General features: G+C 41.4%; 1 long non-coding RNA gene across 1 annotated transcript in view; it reads left to right on the top strand.

The window, feature by feature from the left end:
- The window catches only part of LOC132383359 (uncharacterized), a 247,973-nt gene that overhangs the window by 168,319 nt on the left and 66,008 nt on the right, over positions 1–13,646 (top strand). The window contains exon 4 of the long non-coding RNA XR_009508641.1: positions 7,206–7,299. This is a non-coding gene — a long non-coding RNA (uncharacterized LOC132383359). The remainder of the gene's footprint in view (positions 1–7,205; positions 7,300–13,646) is intronic.

Here is a 13,646-nt window from a genome sequence, read left to right as displayed (position 1 = left end):
CTACAGGAAGGCAACAGTAACTCAAGTAACCACATGTTACAACAGTAGTGTGTCGAAGAGCAACTCTGAATGCACAATGCGTCAACCCTTGAAGTAACTGGGCTACAGCAGCAGATGACCAGAAACATACACTCAGTGGCCACTTTATTAGGTATCTGCTGTAGCTAATTGGGTGACGGGGTGGAGATATGTCTTTGCCAAAGGAGGTGTAAAGTGCTCCTTCCCTCCGCTAGCCTGCACGTCACCCTTGGGCAAGGTGTAGTGCCTGCTTAAACCCTGCCCAAAGATCAGGGTCACATGAAGCAGTGGGAGCAGGTGGTGGATGGTCGTATGAGCAGCTGGTACAGATCACAAGTCCTGGTTATGCGACCACTGACACCAGGCAGACAATCTCTGAAGAGTATTGATAATGGCTGGGGTTACCTGTCTTGTAAAGGCACTGCCCAGAAGAAGGCAATGGCAAACCACTTCAGTAGAAAATGTGCCAAGCAATTATAGTCATAGAAAGACCGTGATCGCCCACGGTATACGACACGGCACATAATATACAAATGGTCCTGTACCCAGTAAAGTGGCTAATGAGTGTTTAAATTGTGCATATTAATTCCCACACCTCAGCCATGGTATTTTCAGTAAGGTGACCTTGCAGTTCACCAGCATCAGTGTGGTAAATAATGATGGTTGATTGCAGACCTAAATCTTTAGCTCGGCCCCCTCTCTCCTTAGATGTTGCTTGATCTCTTTTTGAATTTCCCACTTTTATGAGTTGAATGACTATTCGTACAGTCATAGCATATTCCTTACCTGGTGATCCCAACCCTGCCCTTAGAGAATTCCCAGGCAACAACGGCTTCAAAGTAGCCGACTCCAACCTGACAGGTGAGCCTCCAATCTGATGTTCCTTGTCATTTAAACATGGTACCTGGTGCAGAACAGAGCGAGCAGATTTCACTCAGTACACGGGACTTTAATAGGTTGCTGCAAAATGTCGTTCCCAGAATTTATTGTTCCTCTTGTTAGCATTCCATCAGTTTCATCTGGGAATTGCTAAGACAGGTTGGAGTCACAGACAATTTATGGTCAATAAAATTTCCAACTGCCGTCATTTGTTAGAAATAAAGGAAGAAATAATCCGTTCCTCTTGCTTTCTATTATTTGTGTTGTAGATGAGACAGCTCAGAAAAAAAGCCTCATTGGCCCAACGAGATCATCCTGACCATCAATTGTACACCGAGATACATCCTAGAATATGCTGGGAGACATCATCAGCGATGTAACACGGGTTCATTGAGTGTTTTGGGTCTTTCAGCATCAGACACCCTCACCCAGGTGACCCAGCCAGGGTTGATCAGGCCCTGCCTTGTGTCCCAGTAGCATTGGTCCATGGTCACACCTCTTGACCCAGGGTCATAGCCACCTGGATGCTCACTCAGCAGTCTCTGTGACGGTCCTGATGGCTCTTTTCTTTGCAGCCCCCGTTAGGCCAATGAGAGAGTAGGTTCTGCACAGTGAGCAGCCACTTACACTAAACCCATTTCATTCTCCCCATTAGCCCCTCTAGATTTTAACCCTCATGGGCTATTTACAGTAGCCAAATAACCTGCATGTCTTTGAGAAGGGTGAAAGGTGAGAAGTTTAAGGGGAATCTGAGGGGAAACTTCTTCACTCAGAGGGTCATGAGAGTGTGGACTGGGCTGCCAACGCAAATTGCGCTTGCGAGCTCAATTTCAACGTCTAAAAGAAGTTTGGTTGGGAGGGGTATGGAGGGCTATGGTCCCGGAACAGGTCAATGGAAGGAGGTAGTTTAAATGATTTGGCATGGACTAGATGGGCCACAGGGCCTGTTTCTGTGCCGTACTTTTCTATGACTCTATGTGGGTGACTTCTGCTTGATTTCAGTTGCTAGATGCATAATCACGGGGAATGGATGACATCATAGTGTCACAGCAAGTAGAACTGCCCCTTCACAGCTCTGGCTGCCTGGGTCGATCCTGATCTCTGGTGCTGTCTGTGTGGAGTTTGTATGTTCTCCCTAAGACCACGTCAGTGCTCTGGTTTCCCAGTTTTCCTTTCTAACTAAATTAATTGCTCTTTCCTGTATAATTAGCTTAAACAATTTGAAAGCTGTAACATCCATGATTATTACTTGTGAACCATTTCAGTATAATAGTGTTTATCAATTTCTTGATCTATCTTTCAATAACTTTAGGCATATTCTTGGTTTTGGTTAATGGTATGCTTTGACTGCTATTTGTTTATCTTTAACACAATGTTGCAGTCATGTCATAGAAGCAGTGAGATAATATTTATTTATTGAGATACAGCGCGGAATAGGGCCTTCCGGCCCTTTGAGCTGCACGACCCAACAATCCCTTCATTTGATCCTGGCCTAATCACAGAACAATTTACAATGACCAACGAACCTACCAACTGGTATATCTGTGAGCCGTGGAAGGAAACCGGAGCAGCCGTAGGAAGCCCACGCGGTCATGGCAAGAATGTACAAACTCCTTATAGGTAGTGGCGGGAATTGAACCCAGGTTGCTGGTACTGTAAAGCGTTGTGCTAACCACTATGCTACCTCTACGTACTTAATGCGTGTCTACCTGTGAAGGTCGGAAGAAGAGAGTATTGATGAGTTCATCACTCCCTATCTGAACCAACCTGATCCTGGCCACTTGCAGAGAGAGGTCTGGTATTTGCTCTCTGGTGCCTGGGAACAACACTACAACAGTAATTTACAGTGCAGCGATCTTTACAGTCATAGATAATACTGTTACCAAATCAATTGTGGTGACACAGAGATGATAGAACGATGCCTCATCTGTCAAGGCCTTAAGCTGTTGATAATGGCCTGAAAGTCCTTTGGAATTTCTTTCCTCTCAGATTTCCCTTTAGTTGTGTTTTGGCAGCTGGTAGACATCCATAGTGAGCTGTCTACTCACACCATGGTTCGCTCATTAATATGATCAGAAAAGTCCTTAGAGCAGAGTTAATGTCTCCTTCATAATGTAGAAGATGGGGCTTACTTTAATTACAATTTAGTTAAAATAAATTATCACCATCTTACTGAGGCACAAATTAATTGACTTAATTTGTGTTTTAGTAAGATAGTGATAATTTATTACAGCTGGATGTAATTGCATTTGAGAAATGTGTTCTTGGGGTAATCGCTGTTATACATGGGATTCCTGCCAAAGAAATTACGTTGCTGTGAAAGGTAATGTTTTTGTACACGGGATGATTCTGATTTCAAAATTCATAGCAATTTGTCTTAAATCGTATTTTGGGTTTCTTTTAGAATATACGACTGAGAATTATGCAGGGACAATGAAATCTATTGCCTTTTCAAAATATCATTCTTAATGCTTATGCAATCATTTGAAAACAGAATTATATTTACTTTGGCATCTAGTAAGCTCCAACAAATGTAATTGTTCAAAATTAAGAATTTCTAATTTTGTTTTATAATATCAAACCTTAAAAATCTGGAGAGGCTGCTTTTTCCAAAGAACATTATTTTGTGTCAGGATTTCTTGTAGGCTTGCTAAGGAGTTAGTGGCAACTTACACCAGGTCTTCCAAAATCTAAAGAATTCTATTTCTAAGCAAGAATTTGAAATAAGCTGTGAAGTCAATATAGGTCCCAAATCACAGACCTCCAGTGATGACAGAGGTCAAATAGACAGATCTCTGGCGATGACGGAGGTCAAATAGACAGCTATCCAGTGATGACAGAGGTTACATAGACAGGTCTCCAGGGATGGGGCGATTGAAGTCGAGTGAGATTGTTCCACTGATTCAAGAGCCTGATGATTGAGGGGTAATAACTGTTCCTGAATCTGGTGGTGTTAGTCCTAAGGCTCCAGAATCTTCTGCCTGATGGCAGCAACAAGAAGAGAGCATGACCCGAATTCTGAGGGTTCCTGGTGATAGATGACTGTGTTCTGAGTAGATGTGCTTTGTGGTGGGGAAGGCTTTACCTGTGATGGACTGGGCTGTGCCCACTATTTTTTTGTAGAATTTTGGATTCAAAGGCTTTAATGTTTTCATACCAGGTTGTGATACAACCAGTTGATAGAAGTCTGTCTAAGTTTCAGATGTAATGTTGAATCTTCAAAAACTTCGAAGAAAGTAGAGACGCTGCTGTGCTTTCTTCATAATTGCACTGATGTGCTATACCCAGGATGGGTCCTCTGAAATAATAACTCTGTGGAATTTAAAGTTGCCGATGCAGCCCCATCCCTTCCATCCAATGGCCTTCTGATGTTTTCCACCACCTGCTATCTTTCTTAGTCTGCTTTCTCCAGCCACTTCTGGTCTTTTCCATGATGATTCCAACATCTTCCCACCTCCGTCCAACTTTGACTAAAATGCTTGTTCTCTCCTTTCCATTCCCTGACTGTGGCTCAGCATCAAAAGTCCATCTAACTGTGAAGAGGAGGTTTACCAGGTTGAAGTCCAGAAGAATGAGAAATCTTATAGAAACATATAAAATTATTGAAAGGGATAGATAAGATAGAGGCAGGAAAGTTGTTTCTGCTGGTAGTTGAGACTAGAACTAGGGGATATGGTCTCAAGATTCGGGGGAGTAGATTTAGGATGGAGATGAGGTGGAACTGCTTTTCCCTGAGAATGGTGAATCTGTGGAATTCTCTGCCTAATGAAACAGTGGAGGCTACCTCAGTAAATATACTTAAGACAAGGTTGGATAGATTTTTGCGTAATAGGGAAATTAAGGGTTATGGGGGAAAGACAGGTAGTTGGAGATGGGTCCATGGCCAGATCACCCATGATCTTATTGAATGGTAGAGCAGGCTCGACAAGCCAGATGGCCAACTCCTGCTCCTATTTCTTATGTTCTTATGTTCAACTGATAGCCAAGCAAACCACACAGTTTGGCTGTGGCCAGGAAAGTGATTCCAAAAATGCTAATCAGGTCCTGTTGTCACCTGAGATCAAACTGCTAAACCACTTCCCAACAATCTTTAATCTAAGTTATGACTGGAGATAATTAGGGCATTCTCCACGCGGGTGCTTTTCCTCAGGGCTTCAACCGGAGGAAGTGAGGAGTTCGGAGTGTGTTTAAATCCTGGCTAGTGTGTTTAGAGTGACCTAGAGGAGTGCGTCAGGTACAGTATAATACTTTGAAGAAAATGACAGATAGGAGCTAAAAGATTTGAAACTAATGAATTTGTTTCTTTTAGCTTTTAACATGAACAAATTAATTTGTTAAACTTCATGGCAGATACACGGCATGATAGTGTGTAGTGAGTCAGTCCAACACCTTACGGTGCCTGTGATCAGCGACCAGGGTTCAATTCCTGCCATCGTCTGTAAGGAGTTTGTATGTTCTGTCTGAGACTATATGGGTTTCCTCTGGGTGCTCTAGTTTCCTCCCATGTTCTAAAGACGTATGGGATAGGGTTAGCAAGTTGTGGGCATGCTATGTTGGTGCCAGAAGCACGGAGACACTTGTGTGCTGCCTCCAACACATCCTCGGACTCTGCTGGTCATTGACGCAAAGGATACATTTTGCTGTACTTTTTAATGTGTCCATGTACATTTGACAATTAAGAAGCTAATCTTTAACTTTTAAAATCCTCCTTGGTATATTTGTAGCTTTACCATACACAATCAATCTGATCAGAGTTTACCACTGGACATGCTCTATACCTCCTACACAAGTTTCAATGCTACGCTCCCCAGACTATAACCTGTCTCTCATGTAGAGAGTTAACCATCAGGATCTGAGAGATACAAAGGAAAATACAGCTTTGATGAGATTTTGCCCGTGGCGATGAATATACTTATAAGATCAAGAAAAGTGAATTTGGTCAAAGGTGGCTTTGTTGCACATTTCTCCGCATAGTTTTCCATATTGTTTCCATGTAACCATTCGGAATCTCTGCTGAACTGTAAACTAGGACCTTGATTTAAAGTTTTGTTCAACCACAGAAAGTATGTGCTATTAGCTCATAGAAGAGTTAATGTTCCATAATTGTTAACTTGTTCGACCGTACTTAATGGGGTAGAGAAGTAAGACATTGGTGTAGGTCAGAGAGCTTCACTCTCTTCAGGCACAAGGACCTTTTGTCAACTTGCCATGACACTTCAGGTTCAGGGAATCATCAGCAAAGAATCAGTTCCCGCAGCCCATCTAGTCCAGAACAATTATTCAGCCTAGTTCCATCACCTGAACATGGACCATAGCCCACTGAACCCCTCCCATCCATGTACTTATCCAAGCTTCTCTTAAATGCTGAAATCATTCGTGCCGGAGGGTCGTTCCACACTCACACATCACCCTCTGAGTGAAGAAGTTCTCTCTCAGATTTCCCTCGGATATTTCACCTTTCACCTTTAACCTATGACCTCTAGTTCCAGTCTCACCCAACCACAGTGGAAGAAGCCTGCTTACATTTACCTGACCTATACCCCTAATAAATTTGTGTATCTCTATCTCCTCATTATTTTACAATCCAGGGAATAAACTCCTAACCTATTCGACCTTTCCCTATAACTCAGGTCCTCAAGTCCTGGCATCAGTAATGTAAACTTTCTATAGACTCTTTCAGTCTTATTAATATCTTTCCTGTAATCCACTGATACGTCTATGTGCTTCCTAAGTACAAAAACTCTGAGAGACAGCATTAACTTTGACTGGAAAATCAGCATCTTTTTGTCTGTGGTGTGGTTTGTGCCAGGCAAGTTAAAATCAAAAAAATTGAATTGCAAGTAAATAGAAATAGCTTCTGATCAGGATTCATCTATGACAACTTCCAGTTTAAGATGGCGCTGGTGATGCTTATCAATGGCAAAATACGAAGCAAAGAGAACTACTAAACATGTTACTAATAACACTTTATTAATAGCAATCACGGCTAACAATGGAGAAGTATGTAGAGGCAAGGCTAGGTGAGCAGAGGTGAAGGCATGGTGGAGGTGGGAGCAAGGAAAGTTGCAATGATTGATTGATGTAAGCTCTGGGCCAAATTGGACAGGTTGGGTAAGGGCAGAAATGACCAGGGATCTAGCCCCCACATTCACACCTTGATACTGTTTATACACGGTTGTAAACTGGAATAATTTATTTATTGGGTGAACTGTTGAAGAATGTTCAAACTTCAAAGTAAATTTATGATCAAACTACATAAACTACATATATATCACAATATACTACCTTGAGATATATTTTTCTTGCAGGGAAATAAAGAAATACAAATGATTTAATGAAAAGTTATAAAGGACAACGACTGACAAACTGCCAATATGCAAAAAAAAAAGACAAATTCTGAAGGTAAGATATGCAAATAAATAATATTGGGAATACGTGTTATTAAGTCCTTGAAAGTGAGTCAACAGGCTGTGGAGTTAATTCAGTGTTGAGGTAAGTGAAGTTATACACAGTGTTTCCCCTAGGCTGTGCGGATGTGCAAACACACAGTAACTGAAATACTTACGTGCACGTAGCCTTCGTTGCCGTGCAGCTACAATAAAGATAGACGCAAAAAAGTTTACAAAACATGAAAGATTTTCCGTGTAATGTATTTCACTTTACATTTCAATTAATAAATAAAATCAAAAGTATATGATTTTTAATTTTCATTGTAACTCAGGGGTTCCCAATGTTTTTTTTATGCCATGGAGCCTTACCATTGACTGAGGACCCCTGGTTGGGAAGCCCTGTTCTAACTATTCATAGTATACAAATTGCAAACAAAAACATTTAAAGTGCTGCGTGGTTTGCGGGTCGTATAAACATTTGCTGCTCAGAGCAATGGTTGGTCCATGCAGCTGTAAAAAAAATTAGAGGGAACATCAGTTAAACATGCTGGTTCAGGAGCCTGATGGTTATTGGTTAATAAATGTCCCTACCTGTGCAGTAGCAATATTTAATAAATTGACTTCCTAATTTTTGGACTACTTAAAATGTCATTCATGTGAAACAATAAAACTTAAGCATTGAATTACCAACTAAACTTTTTCTGAGATTGCTTATTGCTCAACATGGCAAAGGTTTCTTGAGGTAACTTTTGTGCCATACTGTTCAACTTAATCCAGTGTGACCTCGTTTTGCGTAATGAATTTAAATTGTGAATATTCTACATTTAGTCCAATTCGAGTACATGTGGACTGGCACCATTGGACACATGCTAAGCCTATAATTGTGTGTTCCAATAGTACTAGCAATTACTATGAGCAAAGTTGTAATTTTATCACAATGTTAACTTATTTTAAAGTCACAGTGCCCCTTTGCCACATCCTGTCATTACTGGTCATATTATTTTCACTTGCCAAAATCCCGTCTCAAACACAATTGTCTGTCAACAATTTTCCTTGTAACTTATTTTTACTGACAATCTCTAGCGCCATTTAAGAATTATAATGTATTTAAGAATGATTAACCAATGGTCACTTTCACTTGCCATAAACCTTATTGCGGCTTACAGTGAAAGGAAGGAAATCATTACAAAAACATTTCTATCCAGGGCTGTAAAAGTTTTTATTTGGTCACCACAGCCAATCAAATGACAACATGTTGCTCCAAACTTACTGGCCTCAACCAATTAAACTCCATCAAAGCCAATTGATAAAAAAATAAACAAGTAAAAATACTCAAACTATTTTGTTTCCATCTTCTTATATGCTCTTGACTAAAGCTTATTATTCACTTTCAAGATGGTCTTTCCATCTTTGTTAAAGATAGATGAGACATATAGAAGCTATTTATTTGCACCACGGGCTACATTTGGCTCATTCACACTTAGATTTCAGACATTTCTCATCAGCGCAGACAACCTAATTGGCAATTCCCACCAGGTGAGTGACAGTATTAATTGTCTTTGGGCATTCACAAGTGCTTTGTTAGGATGGTTGCCAATAATAACTTTAAATCAATTACTTAAAAAAAAATTGTGATGTTTTATATCTATGTATAATGCTGATTCCCTGTGGTCTTGACGTTAGTAGTTTAGTATGAAGAGGATGATGAGAAGTGTTAATTATCCTGGATTATACATTAAACAAACTATAGTTTTGTTACGCAATTTCTAACCCTCCCCCCTACCAAGCAGATGGGAACTGACATAACTCAGAAGTCTAGACTTTCTGCTTGGGTGACCCAGCCCCTGGAGTTTCCTGACTTACCCTCTACCACGACTGACACATCAGTCAGGAGTGTTTCTTGATGTCACTTGCACTCTTACATGCCGGATGCAAGGATGAAACATTGGTCCCCGGCACCCAGGGTTGCCATGGGCAGTGAAGGAATCTGTTAAAACTCAAATGGCCAAATGGTTTAGTTTGCCATTTTTGAAAATGTGCAAATATCTTGACATTTAACCTACGGCACATGAGGCCTTCGGCTTCACTGCACTGTGACAGGCCTTTGAGGCCGCTGCAGCTGTTCTCCAAAGGGACCCTGGCTAGTTTCCAAACACCCTGCCAGGAGAGAGTACATAACCAGGCTCCGGAAATCACCTGCAACCTCAATGGAGCCCGAACCATCCCGTTAACCACTGCTGTGTGAAAGACCTCCTCATCAAAGTGCACATTTGAAGAAGCTTCCTACTTGATTTTTGTTGCCAAGGCTTTGGTTAGTAAAATTACTCTAACTTATTCAATGGATATGCAACTTTGAGGAAAGCCTCAATGGCAAGAAATTACTATTTCAGACCATTGTCATGCAAAGGCCAACATTAATTAGAGGAATGATATCAAAACCTTGTTCAGGAGCCTCAGATTGTAGATTTGGATCTCAGAACTTTGCTTTCGATTGGTCTATTCTTCAGGTTTGCCTTTGGCAAGAAACAATTACCTAAACCACCAGCATCACCACACAACTTCTGATCAGATTGTAATTTAATTTACAATCGCGTTCCTCCATGAAATATTGCTGTACAGAACTGCTGAACACAAGCTGAGTTACTTAGCAACATTTTGCTTTTATATTTGCATATATCACTAAATTGCTTGGTTTTATTGTTTGAATGGTTTGTTTTTTTTTCTTTCTGCACATTGGGTGTTTGATGGTCATTTTTTTGATGGTGCTTCTTCAGGCCGGACTTGAGGTTCAGAGACTGAGGTAACATCTGCATGCTGCTGAACACCTGTAAAAGCTGGGAATTAGCAGAAGAGTTAAACAAATCCCACTTTATTTAGAGATACAGCACGGTAACAGGGTCATCTAGCCCAATGAGACCGAGGTGCTCAGTTACACCAATGAGACCAATTAACCTACTAAGGCATCTTTGAAATGTGGGAGGAAACCAGAGCACCCAGCGGAAACCCACAGAGAAAAAGTACAAACTTCTTACGGAGAGTGGTGAGAATTGAACCTGTCACTGGCACCATAATAGCGTTATGCTAACTGCTACATTACTGTGCTTTAATAGATTCTCTAAAGATTAACGATTCTGCAGATGGTGGAAATCCAAATCAACACACTCAAAGTGCTGGAGGAACTCAGCCCGTCAGGCAGCATCTATGGGAAGGAATGAACAGTTGACGTTTTGGGCCGAGACTGAAAAGTGAGGAGGAAGCCAGAATGAGAAGGTAGTGGGAGGGGAAGGAATACCAGCTAGAAGATGATAGGTGAAGCCAGGCGGGGCAGGGGAGATGAAGTGAGAAGCTGGGAGGTGATAGGTGAATGAGGTAAAGGGCTGAAGATGCAGGAATCTGATAGCAGAGGAGAATGGACCATGGGAGAAAAGGAAGGAGAAGGGGCACCAGGCAGAGGTGAAAGACAGGTGAGAGAAGAGAAGGGGTAGGAGAGTTGGGAATGGAAAAAAGAAAGGGGGGTGGAGAAAGGTACATGTTGGTATTGTGCAAGGGTGGTTCTACGCCTCAACTAGTAGAGCTGTGTTCTCACAAATACTGCAATTTTGACTCCCTGTGCTGCGTTTGTGGGGTTTGCTTGTATACCCTACAACTGTGTGAGTTCCCTGTGGGTCTAGTTTTCTCCCGTTTGAGCTACACAGCCCTTCGATGTGAAACTCAATTTAGCATGTGAACTGCCGGTAGTAAGTAGAAAGGTCCGTAGTTGTGGGGGGGGGGGTGGGGGAGTGCACAGAGCCACTCCATTTTGAAATGCTCCAATCAAAATTGTGCAAAGTAGTAATGAGAAAGGAGAAGCTAAAAACCAGAAACACATGTACAACGGACCGCAGAGTCCTTTAAAACAAGTCTAATCCACAAACTGCACCAATCAAACCTTACCCAAGACTCCTATACCCTCCTCTGGCAGCAGTGAGCAAGAGGGAGAGGAAGACCGGTCAAATGCCAGCTGACGGCACTGAACAGCCACTCGCCTCCGCTCTCGTCCTTGTTGATTTCAATCTTGCTCGACGTTTAATTGGTGAATAATGTTTTATTAAACTGCCAGGCAGTTTAAAAATTTCCTGCTCAGAGCTCTGCACAGCTGTGAAAAGAAATTAGAGGGGACGTTAGCACAAGAACCTTCTTTTCACAAGAACTCTTTTCCAGGCTGGTATATGAGGCACTTGGACTTTCAAGTTGCAGATACTAGGAAAAAGACCATCAATCCACTAATAGCAAAGATAATTATTTCTCCACTTCTACAAGTAACTGAGCTGCAATAAAAAGGGGAACAAAATACTCAGTATTACACAATCCCACCTGAAGCAAAATAAATTATTTCTGCGATACCAAGCGCAGGTAAAAATCACTTGCATAAATTATCATTTATGATCAAAATAGCATGAAGGTAAAGGTGTGTGTAAATAGGAAGATGTTTAGAAAGAAGGGGCGGCATGTCAGTGTAGTGGTTAGCACAGTGCTTTACAGTACAAGTGACCTGGGATCAATTCTTGTCACTGTTTGTAAGGAGTTTGTACGTTCTCCCCATGACCATGTGGGGTTTCCTCCCACAGTCAAAAGATGTACCGGTTGGTAGGTTAACTGGTCATTTGTAAATTGTCCTGTGATTATGCTAGGATTAAATCGGGGGTTGTTGGGCATTGCGGCTCAAAGGTCAGAAGGGTCTATTCTAAGCTGTACAAATTTAAAAAAAAGTTCATAGGCCCAATCTCAATTATTCAGACAATAACACTGCAGTCATTTTAGTGTTGTCACACACACTAATTATGATGTTACCTTTGGTCTGCTTACTTGAAATACCCACTTCCTTTTGTCTTGCATAATTAATCTCCTAATCATTTAGTTCTTGGTGGCAGGGTGGAAATATGTCTCTACCAAAGGAGGTATAAGGTGCTCCTTCCCTCCGCTAGCCTGCAGGTCATCTTGGGCAAAGTGTAGCACCTGCTTAGCCCCCGATCAGTGTCACATGAAGCCATGGGAGCAGGTGGTGGATGGTTGTATGAGCAGCTGGTGCAGATCACAAGTTCTGATTATGTGACCACTGACGCCAGGCAGACAATCTCTGAAGAGTATGGATAATGGCTGGGGTCACCCGTCTTGTAAAGACACTGCCCAGAAGAAAGCAATGGCAAATCACTTTTGCAGATATATTTACCAAGAACAGTCATGCTCATGGACAGAGAAAAAAAATAAGTATAACAGCATGAAGGGGCTCTTCCCCACAGGCAAAGGCAGATGGAAGACCAGGATTGCCCACATCATACAACACGGCACATAATGATGATGATGATGAATCATTTAGTTGCTTCTGTTTTCTTTCTTAATGCAGACTTACCTTTTCATTCTTTCCTTTCTTCTGAAAACTTTAACTGCTGTAAAGTTATTGCTGAAAACTTGTTACACCCTTAACTTTCTCCATTCCTGATGAAGCCATTGACCTGATGTGATAGCTTTGAATCTCTCACCACACATACTGCCTGGCCTACTGAATATTTCCAGTACTTAAAAAAAAACAGAAAATGCTTGAAACACAGGTCAGGCATCCTCTGTGGAAAGTGAAAACAGAGTTAATGTTTCAGGCTGAAGACCTTTTGTCAGAACTAATGAAAGCTTCTTTAAACAGCTGAAATGTTCACATTATTTCTCTATCCACAGTGCTTCCTATAGAGAGTGAGTCTAAGACCAGAGGGAACATTCTGAGAATGCAAGGTTTTCCCTTTAGAACAGAGGTGGTAAATCTGATGAATTCTTTGCCACAGGCAACTGTAGTGGCTGAGTCATTGAGTATATTGGATAGGTTATTGATTAATAAGGTCATCAAAACATAAGGGGAGAAGACAAGAGAATGGGGTTGAGAGGGGTAGTATATCAGTAATAATGGAATGGCAGAGCAAACTCGATGGGCTGAGTGGCCTAGTTTTGCACCATTGTGTTGTGGTCTTATGGACACAGATGCTGCCTGAACCGCAGAATATTTCCAACCTGTTTTTATTTCAAACATTTGCAGTTTTATGCTTTTGGGTATTTCTGGTACATCATTTCTGCATCAAAATATCTTTGTTTACTGCAAGCTGTGCATCACATCTGTATTAGTGAGGGGCAGACTTAATTCTCCAGACACAGAGTTTCGCAAAGCATTTCCATCTGTTGCATTGTCCACAACCATATCCTGAAAGGAAGTTGAGCCAGTCTTATCTGCAAAGTGATTACATTCAAATCATTTTGACATTCACCTTCATGTCTCCTTCTTCAGATAACACCCATCTCATGCTGACACAATAATGCCTTAATTAAAAAAAAACAAAG

Source organism: Hypanus sabinus, chromosome 30 (assembly GCF_030144855.1).
Source record: "Hypanus sabinus isolate sHypSab1 chromosome 30, sHypSab1.hap1, whole genome shotgun sequence".
In the NCBI taxonomy this organism is placed as follows: Eukaryota; Metazoa; Chordata; class Chondrichthyes; order Myliobatiformes; family Dasyatidae; genus Hypanus; species Hypanus sabinus.
Note: the sequence above shows the minus strand (reverse complement) of the source record. Positions and strands in the feature narration are given on the sequence as shown.